Source organism: Cimex lectularius, unplaced genomic scaffold (genome assembly GCF_000648675.2).
Source record: "Cimex lectularius strain Harlan isolate CLEC.00 unplaced genomic scaffold, Clec_2.1 scaffold26, whole genome shotgun sequence".
Taxonomy (NCBI): Eukaryota; Metazoa; Arthropoda; class Insecta; order Hemiptera; family Cimicidae; genus Cimex; species Cimex lectularius.
In genome coordinates, this window is record NW_019392721.1 from 1,910,039 (window position 1) to 1,925,000 (window position 14,962).

The window sequence follows — 14,962 nt, forward strand, 5'->3', positions numbered from 1 at the left end:
ATTTCCCTCGGAACGTCGGACCAGATGCATTCCCACTTATGGCATACTACTGTTCTTAAATCGGAAATCATATCCTTCTAGGTTGGAAACCAGCTAATTTACTTCGCTCAGTAATCTCTGCCAGAAAAGAACTTTTATGTTCCTTGAAGGGGATGTTTCAACGTCATAAGGATATCTTGTACGATGGGGGTGTAGGAAACAGGGTCTTCCGAGGTCTGGAGGGCAGATAAGGAGTCAGAACATATAACCGACCAACCGTGAAAGTTGGAACAGATAGTGTTGAGTGAAATAAAGGGATTCAAGGGTTTAGTTTGTTATATCGTTGCTGGTGAATAAGCAAAATCAAAATAGAAAAACATGAACGAATTTAAAATGAATAAAAAATATTTTCAAATAATTTTTTTTGTTATAAAGATTGTTTTATTTGATTACATTATCAAAATTATATTATGTATTATATGCTATTTATTTATTATTTATATCAATTTATTTTTTTCTATTTTTTAAGCTGGTTAATGCAAATTCATTTTCGATTTTTAGCAAGCATTTTCATTCTTTTAGCTTTAGTAATAATTTATTATTTGAAGCAAAAATACTTATTACTTTTTCATTTAATTTTAAATATAAGAAAATATTTACTAGCTAATTATTCAGAAATCGTGAGATGCGGCCTAGTGTGATGTAGGTTTCAGAAAAACATTTTCTTTATCGTGCCAATGTTTCGATCATTATTGAGATCATCTTCAGGGCCTGGGATTTACAAGCATTGTTTACATTTAACAAATACATATAGGATGTGGAAAATATGTATTTGTTAAATTGAAACAATGTTTTTAAATACGAGGCCCTGAAGATGATCTCAATAAAGATCGAAACGTTGGCACGATAAAGAAAATGTTTTTCTGAACCCTACATCACACCAGACCGCATCTCACGATTTCTGAATAATCAGCAAAGAACTTTATTTAAAAAAAGCTACTATTACAAAAAAATCTTTACTTTTAAATAATCAGTTTATACAAGAACTTAAGAAATTCTACCCACTTTCTAGCAATAACCAATTTTGGTAGTTATATTGGAAAAGTTTAAATTAAATACTTAAAAGTAATACGGTATAAATTAAACAATTACTTTTTTTGTTGCTACAGAAACCGTATTTTTAAAAGCAGGACCATATCATACTATTAATCTAGCAACACGTTCTCGATTTAATTTTCAAGACACTGTCTAGTTCTAACGAGTTTTATATTCAGGGTGTCCCATTCCATGTATTTTGTATCATTGTTGGGTCTCCAACTCGCAAATGCACTTAACTACGTAAATAAACCTCTATGACCAGATTTCAATTATTCGCTTTTCTAACTAAGCGCTTCTCACGATTTCTGAATAATTATCGATTAACGGTCGCTAATCACCAAATATTTAGTAGCAGCTAAATTCAAATTTCAGCTATAAATTTATAACTCTTGACAATTATCATTATTATTAAATGGAATACTTTTCTTTTATGGGTAATTATCAAGTTTTTTAATTAAGCAAACACGCTTTTTTTAAATATTAATAATTTATTAGCAGGAGTGTAATTTAAATTGATGGTGTAATCATGGACTGCTTGTATACAGGATACCCCGTACTAATTATCCCATTATTTTCACTTGGGTTTAAACTCTAACTGGGTGAGCAGGGGGTATCGTTTTTTTTTCAACGGTTTGAAAAACAGAAGATTTATCGGTATAAATGAAAATTATTGACACTCCTAAGATTAAATATTGCATATTGTGTTTTATGGCCCGGGGCTGAGTTGTACCTGGGCAAACAAAAGTTGATACCCGGGGGAGGGTGCTATAGAAAATTAGAGGTAATGTGTTTTGTCCTTGTTCAAGGAAGTTAGAGCTACTACATTCAGGGATTCAGATTATGTGTTATTTATTGCCTCGGGCTAACGTTGGGACCATGCGTTCTCATCCAACTCTCACCCAAGAGGAATCCCCCGTTTTTTACACTCTCCGCTTTATAATTCTCATAAATAGATTAACGGTGTGATAAATAGCTTTATTAAGTCTCCGTCTTTCCAGCTACGAATGTACTTCAAGAATCCTTCTCGTGAAAAAAAAGTGTACGATCAGAATTGCTTCGTAAATACAAAAATCATTACATGGGGAATAAACTGATTATTTCTTCTGTAAAACATACAATGAATTAATAAATCAACCAATTGAGCGTAAAAAAAACTTAAAGTAAAATATACAGGGTGACCCACGGAAACTGCTCCCCAACTTCTTTAATTTTGGCCCCACTTGATTTTTTTATGTGTTTATGTTTCATGGGTTCCAGAAATAACTTATTCGGTAATGATTATTCGGAGATCGTGAGATGCGGTCTGGTGTGAGATAGGTTTTAGAAAAACATTTTCTTTATAGCGCCAACGTTTCGATCTTTATTGACATCACCTTCACGGCCTGGGATTTATAAACATTGTTTAAATTTTACAAATACATGTAGGTGGTGAGAAAAAAATGAATTTATACAATGGTAGAAAATTTTACATTAAAAAAAAATAAATTTAAGACTTAGAAGAAATGTTGAGAATTAGACCATTTAGAAGGGTTTGATGTGTGGAATGTGATGATTGGTTTGTACATTGTACATATAAAACAATCATCACATTCCACACATCAAACATTTCTACATAGTCTAATTCTTCAACAATTTGGCTTTCCTTTCGGTAATTATCCTGGTCTATATAATCCTGAAAAAATAATCAGGCCGAACCATTACCTATTTTTTCCAATTTTCGGCTACTTTCACCTCAAAGAAGCCGACTCCTCATATAAAAAGTCTTTCTACCCCTTCAAAATCCAACGTATATAAACATAAAACATCAATATCTTACTGGCACTCTCAACAGGACAAACAAGAATGACACATCTACACGGAAAACAAATACTTTGATAGAATCTAAAACTTTCTAGCATTGCATAAATTCATTTTTTTAATCTTAAATTTTTTAGCATTGTACAAATTCATGTATTTGTAAAATTTAAACAACGTTGATAAATCCCAGGCACTGAAGATGATCTCAATAAAGATCGAAACGTTGGCAGATAAAGAAAATGTTTTTTTAAAATCTGCGTCACACCGAGCGCATTTCACGATCTCCGAATAATCACTAACGGTCACTAAACACCACACATTCGTACTAATTATTTTTGGAAAAACTCTCTCTCTCTTGTCTAGAAGATAAGAAGGCCTTCCCCCGTTCCGGAAATTTTGATTTACTAAGGTTTACCACCAAGTTCCACGTGTCGCAATAATTTTCTAAACAAGCCATAATTTTTTATACAGTAATTTCATCTGGCGACAAAAAAACTAAATCATCCGCGTACGCTAACTTGTTAATCCGATTACCGGGACACCCTGTATATAAGTAATATATTTAACTCTGTTTTTGAACATATATTTGTAATTTATCTTTCTGTTTAAGTAGAGTAACCACCTATAATCTTTATTAGCCAACTTATCGAAATTGTATTTGTTTCGGACCTTACATGTCGGCTCACAATACACAAATGTTTATAGAGAGGATGACAAATACTGTTTAGGGGTAAGCTAAGTGATCGAAAGAGCTACAAAGAGTAAAAGCGAAAGATCTGTGGTGTACTTTCTACTTTAATAGCACACACTAATCACATTATACATATGTGATAAGTAAATCTCCATGAAATACTAGAAAATACAAGGTTACAAGAATACTGTTGGCCGAGTTTTCATATTGCTCTATTCGTGTTAAACAAACTTTTTGGTCCGAACAAATATCGGGATGAGTTCAGACAAATCACCAAGTGGCCAACACGCCTGAATTATTTATCCGATACGAACCGGTAAAGGCCGACTAGAATTTGATGGACGCCCAGGTCATTGCTTGCGTGTGTTGAAAGTTTGATCGAAATGAAAAGCGCCGCTGACGTGGCATTAAATCGCTTTCCCTCCGGGAAAGGGAACGAATTTCTCTTAAAGTCTCAAATAAGAAAACTGCTGCTAAGAGATTATTTTTATTCACGGCCCCGGACTTGAGTCGATGAAAAATATTTACCGTATATACAACTGGATTAAAAATTACAACGCTCACTAGACCAGAAATTTTCCTTAAAAAATAGTCATGGTAACAAATTCAATCAACAGAGGATGCTTATTTGTAAGAAGAGGATTTCAAATCAACAAACAAATCAGACCTAATGGTTTGAACCTTTTGTCTATGGTCTATCTTCAACTTTTCAAGTAATGTCACATTTTGACAAATTAAAAAAACAACCCTACAAAGCATCTTTATAATACTGACTTAATCCTAAGTAAGCCTCTTACTTATACTTTTTAAAAATATTTTTTTCAAATTAAAATATGCAATTTTTGATCGCATGTAATTTGAGCACACTTATACATATTTAAATCTTGTATTAGAAGAAATCCTCGAGAAGGCCCTTTTGAAAAGAATTCTTCCCGTCTTAAAAGAACAAAATATTATCAAATTTTACAAGTTTGCTTGTATAAACACACTCTACAAAACCAGTAATGCCACTGTGTTGTAGGTGCAATTTCTTCTTTTCCTGAGATGAAATTTCTCGGGTGCTTTTGTTGCTTCAGTTCGATAGTGTCTGCCATTGGATTGGTAAGGATGCTCAAAAGCATCCTTCGCTTTACCTACCTCCTTATCTATCTATCATACTTGAATGACGGTTTCTTTCAGGTCTTAACTTCTCTTAAGGCCTAAGTCCCTCTTCCCATCCTTTAGTCAACGTATAGTATATAGGCTCACTCTACCTACTGCTATCCTATCTTCTAATAAAGATCACATATTTCACAATGCTCTCTATACGCTCACGTTTTCAAATTTGAACCTTGCCTGAAAAAATGACGTAAAAAAATAAATGTTGATTAAGTCAACACGTAACTTTTAACCTCCGACGTGGAATAACTCACTATTACCATACCTACATCAGATATCCCTTCCTAAACTTAATCGAGTCCGTTACCTCGGGCTGCATATGGACAAAAGACTACCATGGAATCCACATGGTCTAAACAACAGAAAGGAGCTAGACATCAGAAAATAGTTTTACGATTTCTAGACAAAACGTCGAAACTAACGCTTCACAACAATTCGCTGATATACAAGACAACGCTCTTTGGTCATATGACACCATACTTTGGAATTCAACCAAACATCTCCACATAATCACACAGATTTTCAAAATCAATCCAAAATCGAAAAATAATAGACGTTCCCTTCTACTTATCTAACCACTCAATCCACCATAAAACAATCTTGAGATTCTTTGGTTAAATATGTCAAATCCCGATATATAAAATTTCAAAAATTCTTTTCATAACTCTCCAAACCCTTAGTTTTAAGCTTAATTAAAATCCTTAATAATACGTTAAAACAAGCAGTGGTCTTGCGATCTGTTGGGCAGAGAGACGTATCAATTGTCACCACTGGATGATTCTTCGCACTCAAGTGTGAGATTTTATTTTATTTCTAAATTGTACATATCAACAATTTTACTTGTAATTCATAGGAAAATAAGTTCCAAATTATTGGTTTGAATAATATTCAGTTGATCATATTTCCTTCTTCCAGCTTACAAAATAGGAACACACAGTTTTATAGTGCATTTTATGACAATGTTAAAATTGTGGGCGTTTACAAGCTGATCTAAATTTTTCTTTGTCATATTTCATTTTAGTACATAGTACACTTAACTTTCAGTTTTAAATATAAAAAGAAAACATTTTATTTGTGGTAAGTTCAGTCTACATTTTGATTTCCTTTTTCTTTTTGTGTACCATTATGGTTTAGGCTTTTGTTATCTAATTGTAAGTTTCAGCTTGATTTACTGTTTGCAACTTTTAGCTGAAACCATAGACATACTTTTTTATTTCTATTTTCATGTGGTTTGTCCACTAATTAGTCGTGTTAATAAGTCTTATTATTCTGGAGGGCTTAACGACATCCTACCCGTTGGGTGTCCAGAGTAAGCAGTCAAGCCAACATACAATACTTGCTTCATACTATCCTCAATTAAAAATCCATATGTTATGCCGGGATTCGAACCCTGAACCGCTAGCAAATAACAGTCTGACGCCCTAACGGCTCGCCCTCCTCGGTCGTTAAATAATTAAAATTTAAACAAATTAATGCAGTTTATCAAATAAACAATAGCACTATTTTCAATTTTAATAAAATGTTAAGTTGTATAAACGTAGCAATCAAATCGTTTATTAGTTATACTTTAATTACAAAATTGATTACAGCTATAAACCAATCCGAGAAAAGTTTTATTGTTACGTTTATATATAAAATAACCGTGATATAAAACTCTGTTTATTTTCTCTAAAATCGGATCGTAAAGTGGTATATAGTGTAATAAAATTGGAAAAGTAAGCGGGTCTGATGAAACCCGAGAAACGTGATCTCATTCCCAAAAGGTATTTCAAGGTTGGCAACAAAGGTTAGAATAAACAACGTTAAATTTTATTGCCCACTTAGTTACTTCATACTTCGTTGGGATTAGAGAGAATGTGAGAGGGGTAAAAGCTGACGTGCAACAAGTGAATATCCGAGCATTCTTACGTGGGTGGCAGGTGGCACGCCTCAAACCACATTTGTTAACCTTTTTGTGAACGTGAACTGCACTGGATTTCTCCATGACAAATTTTCATTTTACAATAATGACTTATATATACAAAATTTTCGAAATTTAAATAAAGTCAAAATTTAAGCCAAGAAAGCACATCACATAAGGCATTTATGTGCCAGATTTAGTATCTAGTTATACTTTGTGTTGAACCAGCATAGGGTCACTTCCTGGGTCTGTCATCACTCCCGGTTTTATTTTTTAATTGTTCAAAATTTAATTATTTCTGCATTGCACCATCTTCTATAATTGAATTGCAATAATAATACAGTAATAATATAAAAAAAGAAAAATATACATATATTTATAAATGCACAGGTTCACGCTATGAATTTGGAACAGGTGTCCCAAAAATTCTTTGTTGACGAGAGCAATTTTTCTTGTTAATTTAATTGGAGCCAAAGAAGTGACGTGCGAAACCCGAAAATATCGATACCAGTACTCGATACTGGTATCGAAAGAAATATTCGATACTACTCAAGTATCGACAGAAATTATTCGATACTAACGAGTACTTACTCGCATGAGTACTTTTTCGTTTATTCATAAATGATCAACTTACTAGTGTGAACTTTTGTTAAAATACGCTCATGTGTTAAAATAATCAAGAAATTGCAGTTTTTTTAAAGTATTTTCTCCTGCGGTGGGTTCTTAGGTAAGAACAAGGAAAAGCGGCCAACACATTTCAACATAATTGATATTTCAATTTTATCGTTATCGAGTTTTGAGAAAATGGATCAACGGGTGTTTGGTTTTCAAATGAAAAAATAAGACGTATTCCCACTGTATTCCCCAGAGTTTACAAGATGCCAACGATTCAGTTTTCTTAGCAACATAACCTCATGCCTTACTTTTGGGAGGAGACATGATCAGGTATCTACCCACGAGAAGGAAGGCGAACACTTTTTAGGGACTTGAAGATAAAAACATTTCATAAGAAATGTCTGAAATTGAATGTGCGAGGTGCGACGCGGGAAAGAATTATGAGTAATCAAAAGTATCAGCAGAGTTACCAACCACCAATTAACTTTGTTGACATATGCCGCTAGTAGGCGCTCTTAACTTAGTAACTTTTAGCTTTAGCTTTTTAAACTTAGTTACTCTTAACTTCATAGTCAATTCCCAGTTTGATGAGAGGTAAATTTCGAACGGTAAATAACAATTCAATTTTACTTGACACTCGACGAAAAACCTATTTGAGTATATTTTCCGATACTACAAAAAGTATTCGGTACAGTACTTGTATCGAATGACAACATTCGATACCAAAATTACTCGGTATCGAAAGAAAATATTCGATACTTTACTCATATCGATTGGTATCACTCGTCACTATCAAAGAATGAAACCCTTTAATCGTAGAACACGGATTAAGTAGGACAAGTCAAGAAACTTTTTCTACAGTCGGACACATTCGCGGGCATGTTCCTCACTGAAGATGGCGCAATGTCGAAACGTGTTTGAATAACTAAAAAAACGCGAGTGGAGAAAGACCCAGTATGTATGTGATCCTGTGCCGGTTCAATATGATATCACCGACTCGCAGACCAATACCCATCATCATACTTTATTTATATTGAGAAAAAAATGTTATGTTTATGGTTTGTCGAAAAGGAGGAATACTTAACGGTGATGTTATTTGAAAAACTCGACAGTGCTCCAATAATCCAGCAAAAGATCAAGTTTCTGGACGACCACCTGTAGTGAACAGCGACCTTAGTCCTACCACTTGTCAGCTAGCCAAAGAACTTAGTTTATCAGCCAAGTGCGAATCGCACTTGCTCAAATAAATAAAAAAATATCTGAACAGTTTCTCACTGCAACAAAGAAACTGAACGTCGTCTGGTTTCTCCTTCAGAAGCCAAGTGATGAACGTTTCATTGAAAACCTCGTATAAAGTGTTACAAATATTATTCCTGGTTTCCTTGGTAAAAAGGAAAGGGTTTTACCAACAAGCAGACCCCTTTATAAAGCTAAAACTTAGATAAATGGAAAGAATTGAGCTTTTAATGCACTCAGCCAATAATCCTGACCTTCATCCTTCAGACTACTTGTATTCACTGCAAAACGTAAAACAATTAAGTGATCACCTAACCATGATGTTATTAATGTTTTGTACCATTAAAATGAAGTCTTTAAGGTCAGATTTTTCTCAGGATTTTCTATAACTCTAAATCCGTGCAACCTGAAGAACAACTTATAGTGTTCTTTTCAATTTATCATTAATTTGATATTTTATTATTTTTTCGTCAGATATATATGACTTTTTTATGTAAACAAGAAAATTATTTAATTTCAGATATTTCTCGCAACTATGGGTGTTTTAGGTTATGGAATTCAATCTTGCCTTCATCTCCTGAGTCAGTACTTCATGCAGACAATTATAGCAAATCATATATTTTATTAAAATAGTTGACTTTAAATTCTACCAATTAATTATTCTTTATGTAAGGTATTGGTTGAAATGAAAAAGTTAGTGTCACGAACGGGATTCGAACCCACGGCCTTCGGCTAAATACGCCGCTGCTCTACCACTTGAGCTCTTGCGACTTCGATCCATTCGGACACCAACTCTTCATCTCAACGTACCTTCCGAATTTTCCCTACTTTCATTTGTCGTCGCGAATCGAATCCTGAGAACACGACAATGGCAAAAAGGAAGGAAATTTCGAAAGTTAGGTTGAAATGAAGAGTTGGTGTCTGAGTGGATCGAAGTCACAAGAGCTCAAGTGGTCAAGCGTTGTCACGGTCGTGGGTTCGAATCCCGCTCGTGACACTAACTTTTTCATTTCAACCAATACCTTACATAAAGGCTAATTACTTGAAAGAAGTTATTTTGTCAATCGGACCACGAAATATGGATTTAATTTCTACCACGATTCGTCAAATATGTCCACTGGATCAAATAAATTAACATGCAACTCCAGTGATAATTCAGCATTGGTTTGACTATAGGACCATAAGCGAGAATCGGCAAACCCAGACAAAATAAATAAAATCACTACTATACAAATACGTTTCATCTAGGTCACCACAGAGGCCTCAAAATCAACCGCGATAAACCTAGAAATTTGCATATTAGGATGGGATAATTGGAGGAATTAGGGTTAACATGGGACCTCATCGAACACATCGGATAGCATGGATGAAGATGTAATGATTCAACGCTGACTTTTGTCAACGTAGCTTGTATTTTAATTTTAAAACCTAAATGTTTGATGTCAAACACGTAAGCGTAAATGTATCGATTTGCTGATAAATTTACTCCATACAGTAATATAAAATCTAACAAGATTATTCATTATAGTTATGAGGTGACATTAAAAACATCTTGACAAAAATTTCCACCTGACGTTAGATTTAAAAAATATCTGTCCCATTTTATTCGCGTAAGGTCAAATGGACATCCTAGTGCCCCTCTGTGTGTAAACGTATCGTTTGTATCGATTCCTTTCTATATTTAACTGGCACACATAGACTGTAAGGAACAATCCAGGACGTAAATCATGGTTAAATTTATTTTGTCGGAGATATCAAAAAATTGTGGTTTGTTCTGAATGCAAAGAGGGTTATCATTAAAATCGTATAAATAAAACAATGACTTGCGTGCACTTAGTGCAAAAGTAGTCGCTGATAATGGTTCGTCCGCCGTACGCTTCTTCGAAAATATATTTCCTTCCTCTTGAAAACTTTTGTCTGATATAGGCCTCTTTGGCAGTGACCTGGCCAGTAGATTACGGACGTCTCAATCCCCTGTCAAATATGTGCGGTTTGGAAGGGAGACTTCACCCAAGGACTATCACGTACGCTGACAAACGAAAAACAAGATTGCCTTTGGCTAAAATAAAAATGCAATACCGTACCAGTCGTATTGGGAAAAATACTCAGAAAAAAACCTATAATGTTCCATAATGCACAAAGTCTGAATAGGTTTAAGTGCAAATAGGAGCAATTGTTTTGTGTAATTTAATACACATCCAAAATTTTAGCAATATAGCTTTTTTAGAACAACAACAAAAATATACATTACACGCATTATATACGTGCGTAAATTTGGGACCATATGTGTAAATATAGCAAAGAACATCAATAAAATAGAAGGTTGATGAGTTATTTTGTAAATATAAACTTCGATATAATGTATTTTTTACTACTCTATATTTCTCTCTCTCTCTCTCTTCTCTCTCTCCTCTCCCTCTCTCTCCAAATAAATTTAGGAAGTGCTCTTTTAAGTCTTTAGAAACAATTCCGGTGCAATTTATGAATTCCTCCCTATTCTGTAAAGGAAAAATTACGTCTGGTCTGGACCCGAAGAAATAACCCCTTCTACTAGGAAATATCGTAAGTTCAGTAAATTTTGAAAATCGTATCCGAGAATTATTGATACTGGTAGGTTATCAATTACTAAAAATTCAAATTTCCACGAGTACATCCCAATTTTTTTTATGTTTAAACGAACCCCGTGTTTTGGTTGAAAAGTATTTCCGCTTACAGTCACTAAATTTATTTTAACGGGAAAAATTTCATCTTTTTTTAATAAACCCAAATTTTGTAAACTCGTGAACATTTTACTGGAAATAGAACTTTTTGAGGCTCCGGAATCAATTAATCCTTTAGCAGTTACGACTATGTTTAACGTTACGGAAATTAAACCTATAGTATTATTTAGGTCCTCAAAATTATTTGATAATGCAGTGGCTGTTTTATTACAATTTGTTATTTTGAAATATTTTTGTTCTAATTTTTTTAATTTTGCGCCAAATGTATTAATTTTTTCTTGATTAAGATGGCCGGGGATGTTTTAAGGTTGGTGTGCTCGCATCATTTTGGTCTAACCGGACGGGATACCTCGGCATTGTTTGTAGTTTTTTGATGGGTTACTTTGTTCGTGTTTTAAAGGACGGTGTTTAATTTTATTAAAATAATGCACTTCTTGTTTAGGTTCGATAGGTGAAATCCCTCTCTGAACTGTCTTCGCTCTTAATTTGTTTACATTAATACGTTCTTTCGGATTTAGTCCATGATCATCTCTTATTTTTGTGTTTTGTTTACAATAAAGATTTGAGGAAGGATTAAATTTGTTTTCATTTTCTGGATTGCATGTACAATAATAATGTTTTGGCTTATTAAAAGGATGTCTACAATACGGATTTTCCCTTAAGAAGTTTTGTTATTTTACATTCCTATTCCCATTATAATTTTGATTTCTTTCCCGGTTCTGATAACTTTGATATTCAAATCTTCTAAAATTGGTGGGTTTATGCCAATAATAATTATGAAAATTTTTAGGAGGGTAATTAAAATGTTTAGGGTTTTCAAAAACTCCACTTGTTTCCTCTTTGATTCATTCGGTATGGAGGAGATTCACGGTAAAAGTAGAAACCCTTTCTATTACGATTTATAGGGGAATTGTCTCTCGACTCATTGTTTATGGGTGACTTCCTTTCATATTTAAAATCAGGAATAATTTCCGGTTTAATGCCTAAACTCATAATATTTTTATGTCGTTGTCTTCGAGGTCTTTTACGTACTTCCAAAAATTCTGAGTCCAAATCTGAACTGTCCGTTGGAAAAAATTTACTTGACTTTTGAGCTCTATTTGTTAAAATTAATTCAATCTTAGATATTTCTCGATAAAGCTCTTCAATTGATTGTATTTTAACACGTGTTCCAATTAGACCTAAAAACTGCGGATTTACTCTTTCGAGAATGATTCGAATCGTTTCCTGTTCTGAAATATCTCCAAAAATTTTTGAATATTCACTTTGCTGGTCAACAAATTCTCTTAGGCTTTCTTTACTTGACTGAGGTCTCAAAAGATATTTGGTTTTTAATTTTAAAATATGTTGGGGAGAAATATGAAATTTATGCAGAGAGTCCCTTAAGATTTTAAAATTGATATTTTTTGAATTAGCCGCATTGTAAAAATGACTAATCGACTCTGTTGTTTGTTCTGCAATAACGAATAAGATTTCCGATGTTAAAGAACGATAATGATTAAGAAGAGGTCTTAATGCACACAAAAATGTAAATATTGTATCGGGATCATTTAGAACCAAATGAGGCAATTTATTTATTCGGTTTAAAAGTGATTTATGGAGTTTAGAGGCCCTTATAAATTTTTCTTCGAGTTGGCGTGATTGCCATCTTGTTTCTCGACAATCGCTTTCAGAATCGGACGACTGAAAGAACAAATTGTTTTTTACTTCCCTCTGAATCGGAACTGCGCGCTGCCGCAACCATGGCATATGTTTTTGCATTCGGTTCCTTGATTTTTTGTATCTTACTTTCATTTTCCTTTTTATTATCCTCATCAAGCCTATCTGTTTCACTCGGTCCAGTCTTTTCTACAACCTCACCGTCCGATACCCCCGATGAAATGAATTTAAAATTTCTATTAACCAATTTCTTTTTATATTGTGTCGGCCAAATTATCAACTAATTTGTTTCGGTGCTTTTTTGGAATACGGGGTAATTCCGGGCTATTACAAATTACTTCTCGAGCCTGGGATTTTAAAATATTAATAAATTCTTCCGATTGCAACGCTATTTCTTTAGCAGTCTTAATTTTATCAAGTCCGTTTGGCCTACTATCAGTGTCTTATTCAGGTCCTTTTGTAGGAGTCTCAAAATCATTGCTTTTCATTATTCTTTAAAATTTATTTGACGTGAAATTAATCAAAGATTTCTCTTAAATTGTTAATTTAATTACATTATGAGTAATTATTTATTTAGATTAATGACAACAAGTAATAATAAGTAATAATCATTAAAAACCACGGATAAACATTAATAACCACGGATAAACATTAATAACCACGGTTAAACATTAATAACCACGTTCTGCTACCATATATTGTCACAATTAACTAGTAATTGTTTTTAAGGAAGGGATGGGTCCAACCTTGACTTTGTCTAGGGCCCAGATGAAATCCCTCGATCGGTCTGACTATAACTTTTGAAATTTGCCAGATACCTTTTTTTTTATTGATTTTACTTTTAACAATAACATTGACCTTTATTTGTTATAATGGATAACTTTTAAAATGTTAGAATTAAAGAGATTAAATAAACAAAATTAAAATTTTATATCTTCAGAATATTATTTAATAGTTTAAATATTACAAAATGAAAGTGAAACTTTTAAACAAGATAAAAAAAATTAAATTAAATAGTTATTCAGATATCGTGAGATGCGGTCGGGTGTGATGTAGGTTTCAGAAAAACATTTTCTTTATCGTGCCAATGTTTCGATCTTTATTGAGATCATCTTCAGGGCCTGGGATTTACAAACATTGTTTACATATAACAATTACATTATGGATTGTTTAATTGTTATATGTAAACAATGTTTGTAAATCCCAGGCCCTGAAGATAATCTCAATAAAAGATCGAAACATTGGCACGATAAAGAAAATGTTTTTCTGAAACCTACATCACACCCGACCGCATCTCACGATATCTGAATAACTATCGATTAACGGTCACTAATCTCTAGACATTAAATAAAATGTAAAAAATACAATTTAACCCACTGGTTTTTCCTTTTTCAATCTTAAGAGAAGTATGAAATTAAAATTTGAATTTGACAGTTGAAGGAATAGTATTTTGTTTTACTCACAGGACCAATTATTAAACGGAGCGTCTTACTCGGGCGGAGGTCTTTCTTTCACTGGCTTAAATCCCAAAGTGAGTAAACAAAACAATATTAAGGGGATTGTCTCACACAGTGTGACACGTGTACATGTCTATTCTTATGCTTTTGTATTCTTGTGTACTAAATTCACTATTTTTCGTGGTCCGCTTGACCAATTAATAACATTCAATTAATTAAGATTTTAAGTTGAGATAAAAAAGTCAGTGTCACGAGTGGGATTCGAACCCACGACCTTCGGCTAGTTACGCCGCTACTCTACCACATGAGCTAACGTGACCTCGATCCACTCGGGCACGAAACATCCCATCTCAACCCCACCTTTTCAATTTTCCCTCCTTTTTGCCATTTTTCAAATGTCGTGCAATCTATTTGATTCTCGGCGACAAATGAAATGGCCACGGAGAATTTAATATACAGGGTGAATTGCTACTCGTGCTACAAACTTCTCCAGTAGATTCTTCACCCTAAAATGAACAAAAAAGTTCATATTGTCCATGGTCCGATTCTCAACCATTTCAGAGTAATTTCGCTTTTTATCGATTTTGAAAGATATCACGTCCTGGCGTCGGAAAATCGTGATATCTTTTAATCTAAACATTTCTCTGAAAAT

The 14,962-nt window shown here is 33.5% G+C and overlaps 1 protein-coding gene across 1 annotated transcript in view; it reads right to left on the reverse strand.

Annotated features, from left to right (window-relative positions):
• Positions 1-14,357, reverse strand: part of LOC106664028 (acid sphingomyelinase-like phosphodiesterase 3a) — a 794,759-nt gene extending 780,402 nt beyond the window's left edge. Inside the window, exon 1 of the mRNA XM_024226658.1 lies at positions 14,317-14,357. The gene's annotated coding sequence lies outside the window, so the exon portion shown is untranslated. The remainder of the gene's footprint in view (positions 1-14,316) is intronic.
• Between the last annotated feature and the right edge of the window lie 605 nt (positions 14,358-14,962).